Below are 12,500 nucleotides of genomic sequence, written 5' to 3' on the forward strand. Positions count from 1 at the left end.
AATGAAGAGGATGTGATAACTTTTTTTATTTTAACTTTCTGCTTTCTATTTCTTTATATCTGTCTTTTCTTATAATTTGGGTTGTCTTTTGTTCTGATGTGGGTTGTGGGGAGGAAAGAAGGGAAGGGAGGCGAAGGAAGGGGAAGAGAAGGGAAGGGAAGGGAAGGGGGAAGGGAAGGTGTGATCAGCTATGTTCTTTTTAAAATGTGTGTTTTCTCCCGTAGGATTTTGTGACTTTTTTTTATTTTTTAGTGTCTGATGTGTATTGTTGTTGTTGTTGTTGTTGTTGTTGTTGTTAATCCTAGTTGTGGTATCCAGTATTTTTTTATATTCCTTTTTTTTCTTGTGATAACGAACGTAGCGTAAGAACAAAAAGCGTTTTAAAGGATCTTAATTTGGAGTATAATTTTTTTCTTTTATGTAAGAGGCGCAGAAATACTCACACATACACTTCAATTTGTTACATTTTTTTTTCAATTTCCATCAAGCAAAATAATTAAGTTTCTTTTTCCTAACTTCTTATCAAGGAAACATAAACGCAACTGCCTTTTATTTATTTATTTTTTTGTAAGTTTCTTTCCGACAAAATGCGTAGAAAAGCCCAGAGTGTTTCTAAACTCTTATATTGACGAAGATGGTGATTTTCGTATTTTTTATATTACTTATTGATTTACTTATTTTTCTGTTTATTTTCACCCAGTCTTCAACACATGTTTATTTCGACACCAAGAAAGACAGGCGTGATATGTGTGTGTATATATATTTCTCCTAAACACACCTGCGCCTCGTCACTATACACCTGTCCGCATCAATATCCACCTTACACACACACACACACACACACACACACACACACACACACACACACACACACACACACACAGGGCATTCACCACTAGGCCTAAACCAAGTTCTTACCAAATTTAACTCTCTCTCTCTCTCTCTCTCTCTCTCTCTCTCTCTCTCTCTCTCTCTCTCTCTCTCTCTCTCTCTCTCTCTCTCTCTCTCTGAAACTCACTCAAGAATGTGATTTTCAGTCATATTTTGTTGTTTATAAGGTCCTGTGTGTGTGTGTGTGTGTGTGTGTGTGTGTGTGTGTGTGTGTGTGTGTGTGTCTAAGCAGTATTTCCCAACAATATATAACTGAATACTTCCTTGTTAGGTGAACATTGCCTCGTGTGTGTATGTGTGTGTGTGTGTGTGTGTGTGTGTGTGTGTGTGTGTGTCAGTGTGTGAGCGCCACTGCTATCTTAGTTCCTTCTTTTTCTTCTTGCTCTCCTCTCCCGTCTCCTCTCCCGTCTCCTCTCTCCTCTCCTCTCCTCTCGTTTTTTTTTCCTCATCCCCCTTATTACATCTTCCCTCTTCTTCCCTAGTCTTTCCTCATTCCTCTCCCTCTTCTTTGTACCTCTTTTCTCTCCTCCTCTCATCTCTCCTCCTCTCATCTCTCCTCTCCTCTCCTCTCCTCTCCTGTCTTCTCTCCTCTCCACCCTTCTTCTCGTCTCTTTAAGCAGCATGGATACATTAATGTGATGATACTGAACATAATAAAACAGAGGAAGGTGCAAGAAGTCATCAGGTCTACATGTGGCAGTCCTATATGAACCTGTTTGTTTCTATCATCCTCATCCATACTCTTGTTTTGTCTAATGTTTTGAAGCTTCTTAATGACTCGACATTAGCCTAACTAACCTGATTACTACTGAGTGTCTTCCATTCAGCTGCCACTCTGAGAAGCAATTTCTTTTCTTTTTCTTCTTTTTTTTTTAACCTAACTTTATTGAGAATGAATGTGTTATGGGTGAAATGTAAGTAAACGAAACTGTGTCATGTTTGGTTATGATTCTCTCTCTCTCTCTCTCTCTCTCTCTCTCTCTCTCTCTCTCTCTCTCTCTCTCTCTCTCTCTCTCTCTCTCTCTCTCAGTTATCAGGTCATCCCACGGTTCGTTCTTCCTAACAGGTACCCTTTAGCCTCGCCTCATCCCCCTATCCCCCACACCAGCCCCCTTCCCCCCTGCCGCGTGACGTGCAGTGTTGTGGCGCCGCGGGAAGCACTATTATGACAGATCCACCAATCCACCAATCAATTAATCCCTTACTCCACGCACGCCAGAGTTCAAATCTTGCCCCCACGCTCCTGCCTCGCCCGCCTCGCCTGACCAGCCTCGCCAGCCTTTTCCTCACGCCACTCGTTTCCCGTTTTCTTTGTACAAGTCTCCGTGTGTCTTTGTCTCTAATCTGTCCTTGTTTTTCTGCACTGTTGGTGGTGAAGTGTGAGAAGAGGTTGGATAAGGTTTGTTAAATTTTGATACTTATTTATTTATTTATTTATTTATTTATTTATTTATTTATTTATTTTCATTTGTTTCTTTGTTTTATTTATTTTTTTTGTGTGTGATAAAGCCTAAAATTGCTAGTTCTTTAATTAATTGTCAATCTTTTTTTTTATGACCTAAAAATGGGTTGTTTTATTACACTGAATTATTTACTTATCTATTCCATTATTTTTTTATTTGTTTATGTATTTATTTATTGATAGACTTAGTATATTTGTTTGCTTAATTATTTTCAGTATATTCTCTTGTTAGGTTGGGATCAAAATAGCTGCCTCTTTATTAATCGACAAGATGCTTTACACTTCGCAATGATTAAAAACCACCTTTATTAACAGCGAATCTACTATTTATTTATTTATTATTTATTTATTTTTTTTTTTCGCTAGGGGCGAGAATGAAGTTTAAAGCAGTTGTGGAAATCGTGTTAATCTGTCACTTCCACTGGAGCCTTTGAATGCTGCGGTGGTGCGGCACGGAAGCGTTGCAGAGCGTGGTCCAAAGCGCGGTGGAGCTGTGCGGCGCGAGTTTTGGACGCAGCACCCAAACAGCGCGGAGGTGATCGTGTATTTACGACCTTTCAGCTGCCGTGATTTTATTTTCATTCTGTAGATCCTTTCGGAGTAACTGAAATAAAGTAACAGTCGTCGTCCGGTCGTTAACCATTTATTGCGATGTTCGCCTTATGTTAACTCTGAGAATATTGATGGAAGGAATATGAGGTTAATGTAATCTTTGAGAGTTACAGAGGTACGTTTTTAAGAGACTGTAGTATAAACACAAGTCTTCTAAAAGTTAGTGGTGATGCAAAGAAAGATTGACTAGAAGTGAAAGGATAAACTAGCATTGTGCGGATTAGAATTTCACCTCTTAGTTCTTGTACTTTTATTGTCGCGCGGTAGATTCTTTAGGAGCAATTCAAATGAAGTAACAATCGTCGTGCTGTCGTGAACTGGCAAGCAAGGAGATAGAATTACACTTTTTATTAATCCTGTATCCTTTTAATAAGCTAATAATAACCCCATCATTGTAGTCCTTTAATAAAAACCCATCTAATAAGTGTAGCATTTTAATCACAGTATGACTCCTGTTACTCGATCTGGATTACCTGATTAAAACCTATGAACAGTAAAACTATAGGCAATGAAAGCTTTGAGCCTCTCCATCGCTTCTTTTACTGCCACTGGTGTCTTTGGAGATTATACTGTAGCATTATTATTATTTTATTTTATGTTGGAGGGGCACTGGCCAAGGGTAACAAAATTATAAGAAAAAAAAGGCCCACTGAGGCACCAGTCCTTAAAGTCAGAGAGGATCGTCAGAAATGATATATTAACCCTTTCAGTCCGGTTGCGTTATACATTCTTTCGTAAGGTTACCGTAGCATTACATTACTTTATTAATTCTGACGGTCGTTTTATCCTTTGCGATGCTCCCGTCACCAGTCACCACAGCGGATCAACCAACTTTCTCTAAACGGTTCCATGATTTGCGCCTTCGTCAGTCACTCCTCCGTTACCAGCACGTCTTCTTTCACTGTATCCATAAATTTGTGTGTGTTTGTGTGTGTGTGTGTGAACCGTAGCAGTTAGATGGTTAAGATTTCAAGTGTTCTTTAGGTTTGATAAGAGCCCTTAGCAAGGCAAACAAACAGGCGAGTGGTGGGGAGGATTTGATACCTTGGCCAAGCAAACACCACCTGATTACGTGCATTCTCCTGATCTGTGTTGCCTCTTGCCTGTGTATCCTCGCTGGCTGAAGTCTTGGCTCGTTTACTTTCTCTTAAGCGTTTCCTATCTCGTCCATCTTCGTCTTTTTCAGCGCTGTCGTCATTATCATCGTTATTTTATTCATTATCAACATCATCTTCACTTAATTTCTTTTTCTTCTTTCTTGTCCTTCTTCCTTCTTCTTGTCTTTCTTCCTTCTTGTTCTTCTTCTTTCTTGTTCTTCTTCTTCTTTCTTGTTCTTGTTTTTTGTTCTTTTGTTCTTGTTCTTGTCTTTCTTTTTCTCCGCTTCCTTGTATTTTTTTTCTTTTTATAATTTTCTCTTTCTCTTTTCTTTGTTTTGTCTTTCTTTTTCTCCATCTTCTTGCATTTTTTTTCTTTTTATAATTTTCTCTTTCTCTTTTCTTTGTTTTCTCTTCCGTTCTCCTTCCTTTTCTCCCTTCTTTTTCTGTGTTCCTCCACCACCACCACCACCACCACCACGAATGTCAACCTCGTTTTTATTTTTCTCCCTCACTTTCATTTATTTATTTATTTTGTTTTACACCGCGATCGTTAACCACACTGAGCATCATTACCGCATAATTGTCTCGCCTAATTTCTCAGACACTTCATATTTATCACAAGGAAAAATAAAAGCCTCTTCTTGCGTAACACTTGACCTGCTACGTAGTTTCTCTCTGGTATTGCGAATTTTTACTGCCCTTTGTTTGTTTGTGGTTCTAGTTGTTGTTGTTGTTGTTAGAAGTAGTAGTAGTAGTAGTGGTAGTAGCAGTAGTAGATGGAAGTACATATTGTGTTCATAGCGTCATGTAGTGGTAGTAGTTGTAGTAGTAGTAGTAGTAGTAGTAGTAGTAGTAGTAGTATTTCTAGTAGTAGTGATCATAATTGTAATGATAATAGCATTTACAGATAGAAGTATTGTCTTCACAGCATCATCCTCATCTCTTTATCTTCATTGTTCATCACCTTCACCTTCATTCTCCTTCAAAGTCTGTGTTCCATTGTCTTTCATTCTTCACAACTGTTCCCGTGATTTCTTTGATAATTTTTTCCCTTATGTGTGTTTCCTGAATTATAGTTGATGTCTTTTTCCAAGTGTGTCTCATCCTGCTGCCTCCTAATTGTTTTGATATTACCAAAGCTCCTCTCTTTTGCTAGTTTCTCGTTCACCATACTGTATTTACACTTCGTTGAATTATTGCTTGATTTGATTCATGGTGCCGTAACATCGTTGTCACATCGCGCCGCTGCAAGACGTTCTAAGCAGCAAGGATGGCGAGTCAAAACAGTGATATTAAAAACGAAATTTTGGTACGGTAAAATGTATTAAACTGCAATGAAAATGTGAATATATAAAAGGAGGGGATGAAGTAGCGAGAATTTAAGTGGTACAAATTGAAAGGGTTAGTATTTCAATGTATTAACTCTTTCACTGTATATATTAACTTTTTCAATTAGCAGCACCAGAAGCAATGCGTGAAGTCTTTATAAGCATCTACAAGAAAGTTACCGATGAAAAGAATACATTTTACAATTTCTTCCCACCTCAGAGACTAGATGTGGCTGTCTCAGAGTGACTGGTAATGAGGGAAAGGTGTACCAAGTGGCAGTCAAAGGGTTAATACTTCTTAACTCTCGGGCTGTGTTTGTCCTCTCCCGCGGCACCTGTCCTCATGTCCTCTGCTGAAGCAATTCAATATGAACAAAAGAAGCTAAGGAAAGCTGCAACCATCCAGCAGACCCACGCGTGGCAGTCCCTGTATAAAGCATCGCTACTTATGTATATTCACTTATCATTCCTATCTATAAATTTATCTTATCTTTTCAAGCTCGTTAAAGACTCAGAATTAACAGCCTGATTACCGTGTCTCTGTCATCTGTCACTCTTACTAAGAACCAGATTATTTATTTATTTTTTTTTTTATTTGAACTTTTCAGCTTGAACTTAACATAAGAACATAAGAAATAAGGGAAGCTGCAAGAAGCGACCAGGCTTACACGTGGCAGTCCCTGTATGAAACACTCCTACCTATTTCCATCTGTTATCCCCATCCATAAACTTGTCTAATCTTCTCTTAAAGCTCTCTAGTGTCCTAGCACTAACTACATGATTACTGAGTCCGTTCCACTCATCTACCACTCTATTCGAGAACCAATTTTTTCCTATCTCCTTCCTAAACCTAAATTTTTCAAGCTTGAACCCGTTATTTCTTGTTCTACCCTGGTTGCTGATCCTAAGAATTTTGCTTACATCTCCCTTGTTATAACCCTTATACCACTTAAAGACTTCTATCAGGTCCCCTCTTATCCTACGTCTCTCTAGAGAATGTAAATTTAACCGCTTCAACCTCGCTATATCTAGTTTTGCTTGCTATATCTAGTTTTATTCTGATTACCATTTCATTTGTATCACCCTTGTTACATCCCTTACGTCGCTCACATGCCTCTGTCAAGGTCCTCTCAAAATTTAGTGCGCCTTTCCAGCGAGTGTAAATTTAAAAACTTCATTCCTCTCCCATAAGGAATGTTTGGCCCCCATTGTATCTTTGTAGTCATTCTCTAACAAACTTGTATTTCTTTTCTAATGCGTGTCTGACCAGTGCCAGATATTATCCTAACTATTTGCACTCGTACTATTTGCACTCATAAACTTGACTACTAATTCACCGCTTGCTGTGTTTTCCGCCTCAGTGCTTTGTTTTCTCTGACGGACATCACACCAACTATAGCTCTCTCCGCCCGCCAGTCTCACCGCAGCCCCTTCCTTTACTGTGTATCGTGTTGTGGACCTCCCCTCCTCTCAACGCTGAAAACTTTGTACTTGCTATTACAAGGACGAAAATGTTCTTGCCATCAGTCCTTCCATTCTCATGTTATCAAGGTCTGGCTGCTGAGCGGCTGCTTCACAATCCAAAGTGATTAACATACGACTACAAAAATACTAATATCGCTACAAAACTAAGTAATATCAGTATTAAAAAGTTATTATCTCCCCGGCGGGGAATCGAACCCCGGTCTCCCGCGTGACAGGCGGGGATACTAACCACTATACTACCGAGGACTGAGAGTGAGGGGTTTAATTTTACGACCTGACGACATGTGAACGCTGGCGCTGCCTGATGCTCCTGCCCGCTGCGTGCCCCGAAAAATCACGTCTTTTCGAGCGCGGCAAACTGAGTCTATACACCCTTAGTTATTAAGGCACCGTATTGTTTGTTACGTATAACCCAATACACTGCGTCTGTGCTGCTCTTACCGTCATCCCATACCGGAAATGCGCTATTAGGTTTTGTATTTGTAGATCTTGTTCAATAGTTAGTAGTAATAGTAGTAGTAGTCTAGTAGTAGTAGTAGTAGTAGTAGTAGGATTAGTAGTAGTCATATTTTTATAACACTAGTAAAAAGTCGTGAGTTAAATTTACTATTCCGTCGACTTTTCCCATCTCCCTTGTCATTCCCTCGACTTCATGCATTTATTTACCGCGTTACTGAGAGAGAGAGAGAGAGAGAGAGAGAGAGAGAGAGAGAGAGAGAGAGAGAGAGAGAGAGAGAGAGAGAGAGAGAGAATTGAGTGTCTAGGTGCGAATAATGTTTTTGTTAGTAAATATTTGGCACCAGACTCGACAATTACCATACTCTCTCTCTCTCTCTCTCTCTCTCTCTCTCTCTCTCTCTCTCTCTCTCTCTCTCTCTCTCTCTCTCTTTCTCAGATGTTTGTTGTTTTCCTTTAAATTTTTGTCCCTTGTTACTATTTTTTATCGTCATATATTATTATTATTATTATTATTATTATTATTATTATTATTATTATTATTATTATTATTATTATTATTATTATCATTATTACTCCTCATCTCTACATTCTTCAAAAAATTCATCACATCTTAATAAATTCTACCATTATTTATTACACCGTTAAAAATACCACCACCACCACCACCACCACCACCACCACCACCACCACCACCACCACCACCACCACCACCACCACCACCACCACTTTCTACGGGTGCCTCTACCACGCATGTATATTTGAATAGATTTGCTAATCCGTCTCAATTTCCCTAATGGATTCGGCAACGCTCACGAGAGAGAGAGAGAGAGAGAGAGAGAGAGAGAGAGAGAGAGAGAGAGAGAGATGGGGGAAAAAGTATAGGTAAAGGACTGGAAAAAAATAAGGAAAAAAGGTAAGAGGGGAAAAAATGAATGAAATAGGTGACATAAATAGGAAAAAAAAGTAAAGGAATGAACGGAAATGAATGACGAATAAAGGAAATTATTAAAGGAAAGGATATGAGCATTCTGGCAATAAAAAAAAATAAAGGAATCGCGAAATGAAAGGTAAATAAATGACTGATGAATGAAGTGAATGATTAAAAGGAAAATAGAAAAGAAAAATATGTAGGTTTAAATAAAAATATCACAGTGAGGCGGAGGTTGCGGTGGAAATGAAAACCAGTGATGCAACAGACGTAATGAAGAAAAGAGTGTAAGAAATAAAAAAAAAGAAAGTAAAGTGAAAAACTAATACCAGAACAAAAGGCAAATTAATATAAGTAATAATAAATGAAGAAAATATGATTAAACTAAATTAATAGATGATACCTGTTTAAAAAAATAATATTCAAGGATAAAATAGATTAATCATATGGAATAAAAGACACTAACAGAGAGAATAAGAATTAACAGATGTTTTTTTGTATCTATATAAGAAAAAATGAAAAAGATGAGAGAGAGAGAGAGAGAGAGAGAGAGAGAGAGAGAGAGAGAGAGAGAGAGAGAGAGAGAGAGAGAGAGAGAGAGAAGTCGACAAGTTCAGGCGGGGCAGGAAACATGAAGGAGAAAGTTTGATGGTCATAATCGACTGTCATTTATTCTGGACAGTGACGGCTCGGTGCTACTGCTGCTGCTTCGCCTCTCGCTCCTTGGGGGTCAGCGCACCCCTCACACAACCCCGTGCCCCCACCCAGACCCCCACCTGCCCCAGCCTCGCCCCTCACCCATTTAATCCACGCCCCTGACCCGGTCCCTTCCATCACTCAGCACTCACGCTTCTTGAAAAAGTTCTCGTGCTGATCAAGGTTGCACGTTAAATCCTTCGTCGCTTTTTTTTTTGTTTTACTTTATTTATTTCTTTTTATTTTCTTGTTTGCTATTTATTTTTGTTGATTTCTGCAATTTTTTTTCTTTTGTTATGTTTTATATTGTTTTTTTTTTCACTGGCTTTTTTTTTTGCGTCATTTATTTTGTTTTGTTTGTTTGTTTTTTATTTTCATTGATTGATTTTTCTTTCTTTTTTTTTTACATAATTTACTTTTCTGTTTTTGCTTGTGCTTGTTTTTTTCTCGTTTTTTTTTTCGACGTGTTCTTGTTTTCATAATTTCGTTTCGCTTTCATCTCCAGTTCTTCTTCTCTTTCTATTTTTATTTATCTTTTCTTGTTTTTATACGTATTTTCTTGGTTCTCTTTCATTTTTCCTTTTTTTTTATTTTCTTGTTATTTTTCTGTTTTTTTCTATTAAATTTTACCACTTCACTTTTTTCCCCCCTTTTTCCTTCTCTCTTCTTTTTATGTCGTTACTTCTTGTCCTTTTTTTTCTTTCTCTTGCTTTTATTGCCTATCTCCCTTTATCTCTCCAAGGACCCCTCTGTTTGTCACTGAAATGTTGTTGTTGTTGTTGTTGTTGTCGTTGTTGTTGTTGTCGTGTTGCTGTGGTTGTTATTGCTGTTGTTGTGTTGATATTGTGCTTGTGTTGTTCTTGCTATTCTTGTTATCTTTGTTTATGTGCTGCCTCGTTGTGTTGTTACCATTTTTTTCTCTTCATCCTATCCTATTCTGGTCTTCTGATTGTTACTTCTCAACGTGTCCAGATGGAATTCAAAGAGTGTTCGTGGCAGCGGTTCTCTAGACTGAGAGAGTGGCGTGACAACAACACAACAGGGGCGTGAAATTACATGTGCTAATTAAGGCGTGTGGGTGGTGTTCATGTGCGTAATTAACCCTTTCGCTGCTATTTGAGACACATGTTTTCTTAACCACTGACCACTCCGAGACATTTCCTCTTTCTACAGCCACGCCCAAGCATTATACGGGGTAGAAATTGCAATATATATCCTTTTAATTCCTTTCTTGTAGACGCTTATAAAGATGTCATGTATTGTGCTCAGTGGTGTGAACTGTTGCCTCTCCCAGTGAAAGGGTTACGACTCGATGCGGTGAGACGCTTCATACGCTACGGTTTTCTCTCTACGTTTAGTTTTGCAGCGAAAGTAAATGTGTTGGTTATATTTTGGATTAAAAGATTCTTGTTGGGATTGTATCTTAAACTGAGGGACTTGTTATCTTTTATATTTTTTTTTATCTTGTTATCTTTTTTTATATTTTGGATTTAAACGTTCTTATGGGAATTATATTTGGATTTTGGGATTTTTGGTGGGTTTATATTTTGTTTTTATGTAATACCTCAGTCCTGTATTTTGAGCACCGCCAGGCCAACACGAGTAGTCTATCTGTGTATTACGGCGATTATCAACATTAATGTCAGCCTTTGTGTGGGGGTAACGATTAACAATACTTATTCTTAAAAGCGCTGATATAGAAAATTGAGCGTTATGCATATCTCTTGTTGCTGTTACTTATCTCTTTATCAATAGTGCATCATTGTCTTTCAAGTTAACTATATACGTTATCCTGATGCAGTTTTCCTTTGACAGCTATTTCCTCTTTCAATGAAAATGCGTAATTGCCGTTCAAGTCAAACATGCATTATCCACACACAGTTTTCCTCTGGTAGCTCTTCTGTTTCTCGTCACCCTTAACCTTTTCACTGCTAGTCATTCCTTTCTTTTATCGTGTACAACTTTCAAAAAGACTTAATTTTTTCTGCTACAGTGTCTTTAAAAACGTATTTCAATAGTTTCGCAAGGATTAAATTAAACCTCACTACCTTTTTTTTTTCCTACAGTGATGTCAGTCCTAACAAAGACGACCATAGTAATGAAAGGATTAATGAGAGCATAAGAGCATAAAGGGAGCCACAAAAAGCCAGTAGGCCTACACGTGGCAATCCGTGTTTAAAACATACGCATCTTTATTTTTCTTTCATCCCTTCGATAGCTCAGTTGGTAGAGCGGTGGACTGTAGTTGACATAAGAAATAGACATCCATAGGTCACTGGTTCGAATCCGGTTCGAAGGACAACATTTTTCATGGATTGCCACGTGGTAGGCCTAATGGCTTCCTGTATATTTCCTTATTTTCTTATATCTTTAAAAAAGAAAAAAAAAATCTTTTACAGCTTCCTGTTGACTCGGCACTAAGCTGTGAACAAATTAGGTGGAGAGAATTTGTTAGTTTTGATGCCAGACAAGTTAGATACGTTACTATCACCGCCTCCACTCCTTCACCTTCCCTTTACACTCTGCCGAGGGAGTAAAAGAAAGAACGATTCGTAGAGATTTTCTTAGTTAAACTATGCCACACAACTTACACTGATGCCACACAACTTACACTGATGCCAGACAACTTACACTGATGCCAGACAATTGACCATCACCGCCTCCACTCCTTCACCTCCCCGAACACACTCCACACTCCTCGAACAAACAGGTTGATGGAGTAAAACAAAGTACGATTCCTAGAAATTTTTTGAGTTGACTGATGGCAGACGGTTCACTGTTCCTGTCTTCCCTACACCTTCCCGAACACACTGCGCCTCGCCTCGCCTCGCTCTGCTACACTCGTAACTAACAATTACTTTCTCTTTTATAACTCTCACAGCCAAGTACACTCTCTTTTACGACAAATTGTTCTGGAGCTGCTTTGTTGTTTTCCGGATAGGTCTTCAGGCAACAAACTCAGTTATAATATTATGTACTAACAGTGCGTTTTGACTCGTTATTGTAATATTTATTGTAATATTTTAGTATTTATATTTCACTACACACCTTGCTGTTAAAATGTTGTATGGAATGTAATGATGTGTGATCTCGCGGGCATGTTTGGTACGTCTTTATTCAAACTTGAACGTAAAGGGTAAAACTAGATTAATTAAGTGGGTGTGTGAGTGTGTGTGTGTGTGTGTGTCAGCGAGATGAGCAGGATGTGTAATTGATATTCTCTTGTACTCAGAAAAATCTACCGGAAAATTTTAAAAGTAATGATTATCATAGTATAAAGAAACATTTTAAATTCACAACGCTGTACAGGACATTTAAAGGCCTTCACTGTACAGACATTTAAAGGCCTTCACTGTCCAGACATTTAAAGGCCTTCACTGTCCAGACATTTAAAGGCCTTACACTGTACAGACATTTAAAGGCCTTACACTGTACAGACATTTAAAGGCCTTCACTGTACAGACATTTAAAGGCCTTCACTGTCCAGACATTTAAAGGCCTTCACTGTCCAGACATTTAAAGGCCTTACACTGTACAGACAT

General features: G+C 38.3%; 1 protein-coding gene and 1 non-coding gene across 2 annotated transcripts in view; one reads left to right on the plus strand and one right to left on the minus strand.

The window, feature by feature from the left end:
- The window catches only part of LOC135093358 (uncharacterized), a 166,678-nt gene that overhangs the window by 139,885 nt on the left and 14,293 nt on the right, over positions 1-12,500 (minus strand). The gene's annotated exons all lie outside the window — the stretch shown is intronic.
- Trnay-gua (transfer RNA tyrosine (anticodon GUA)) lies at positions 11,167-11,257 on the plus strand. Its single transcript is given in 2 exon segments — positions 11,167-11,203; positions 11,222-11,257. It is a non-coding gene; the product is annotated as a tRNA-Tyr (tRNA).

Source organism: Scylla paramamosain, chromosome 42 (assembly GCF_035594125.1).
Source record: "Scylla paramamosain isolate STU-SP2022 chromosome 42, ASM3559412v1, whole genome shotgun sequence".
NCBI classification, from domain to species: Eukaryota; Metazoa; Arthropoda; class Malacostraca; order Decapoda; family Portunidae; genus Scylla; species Scylla paramamosain.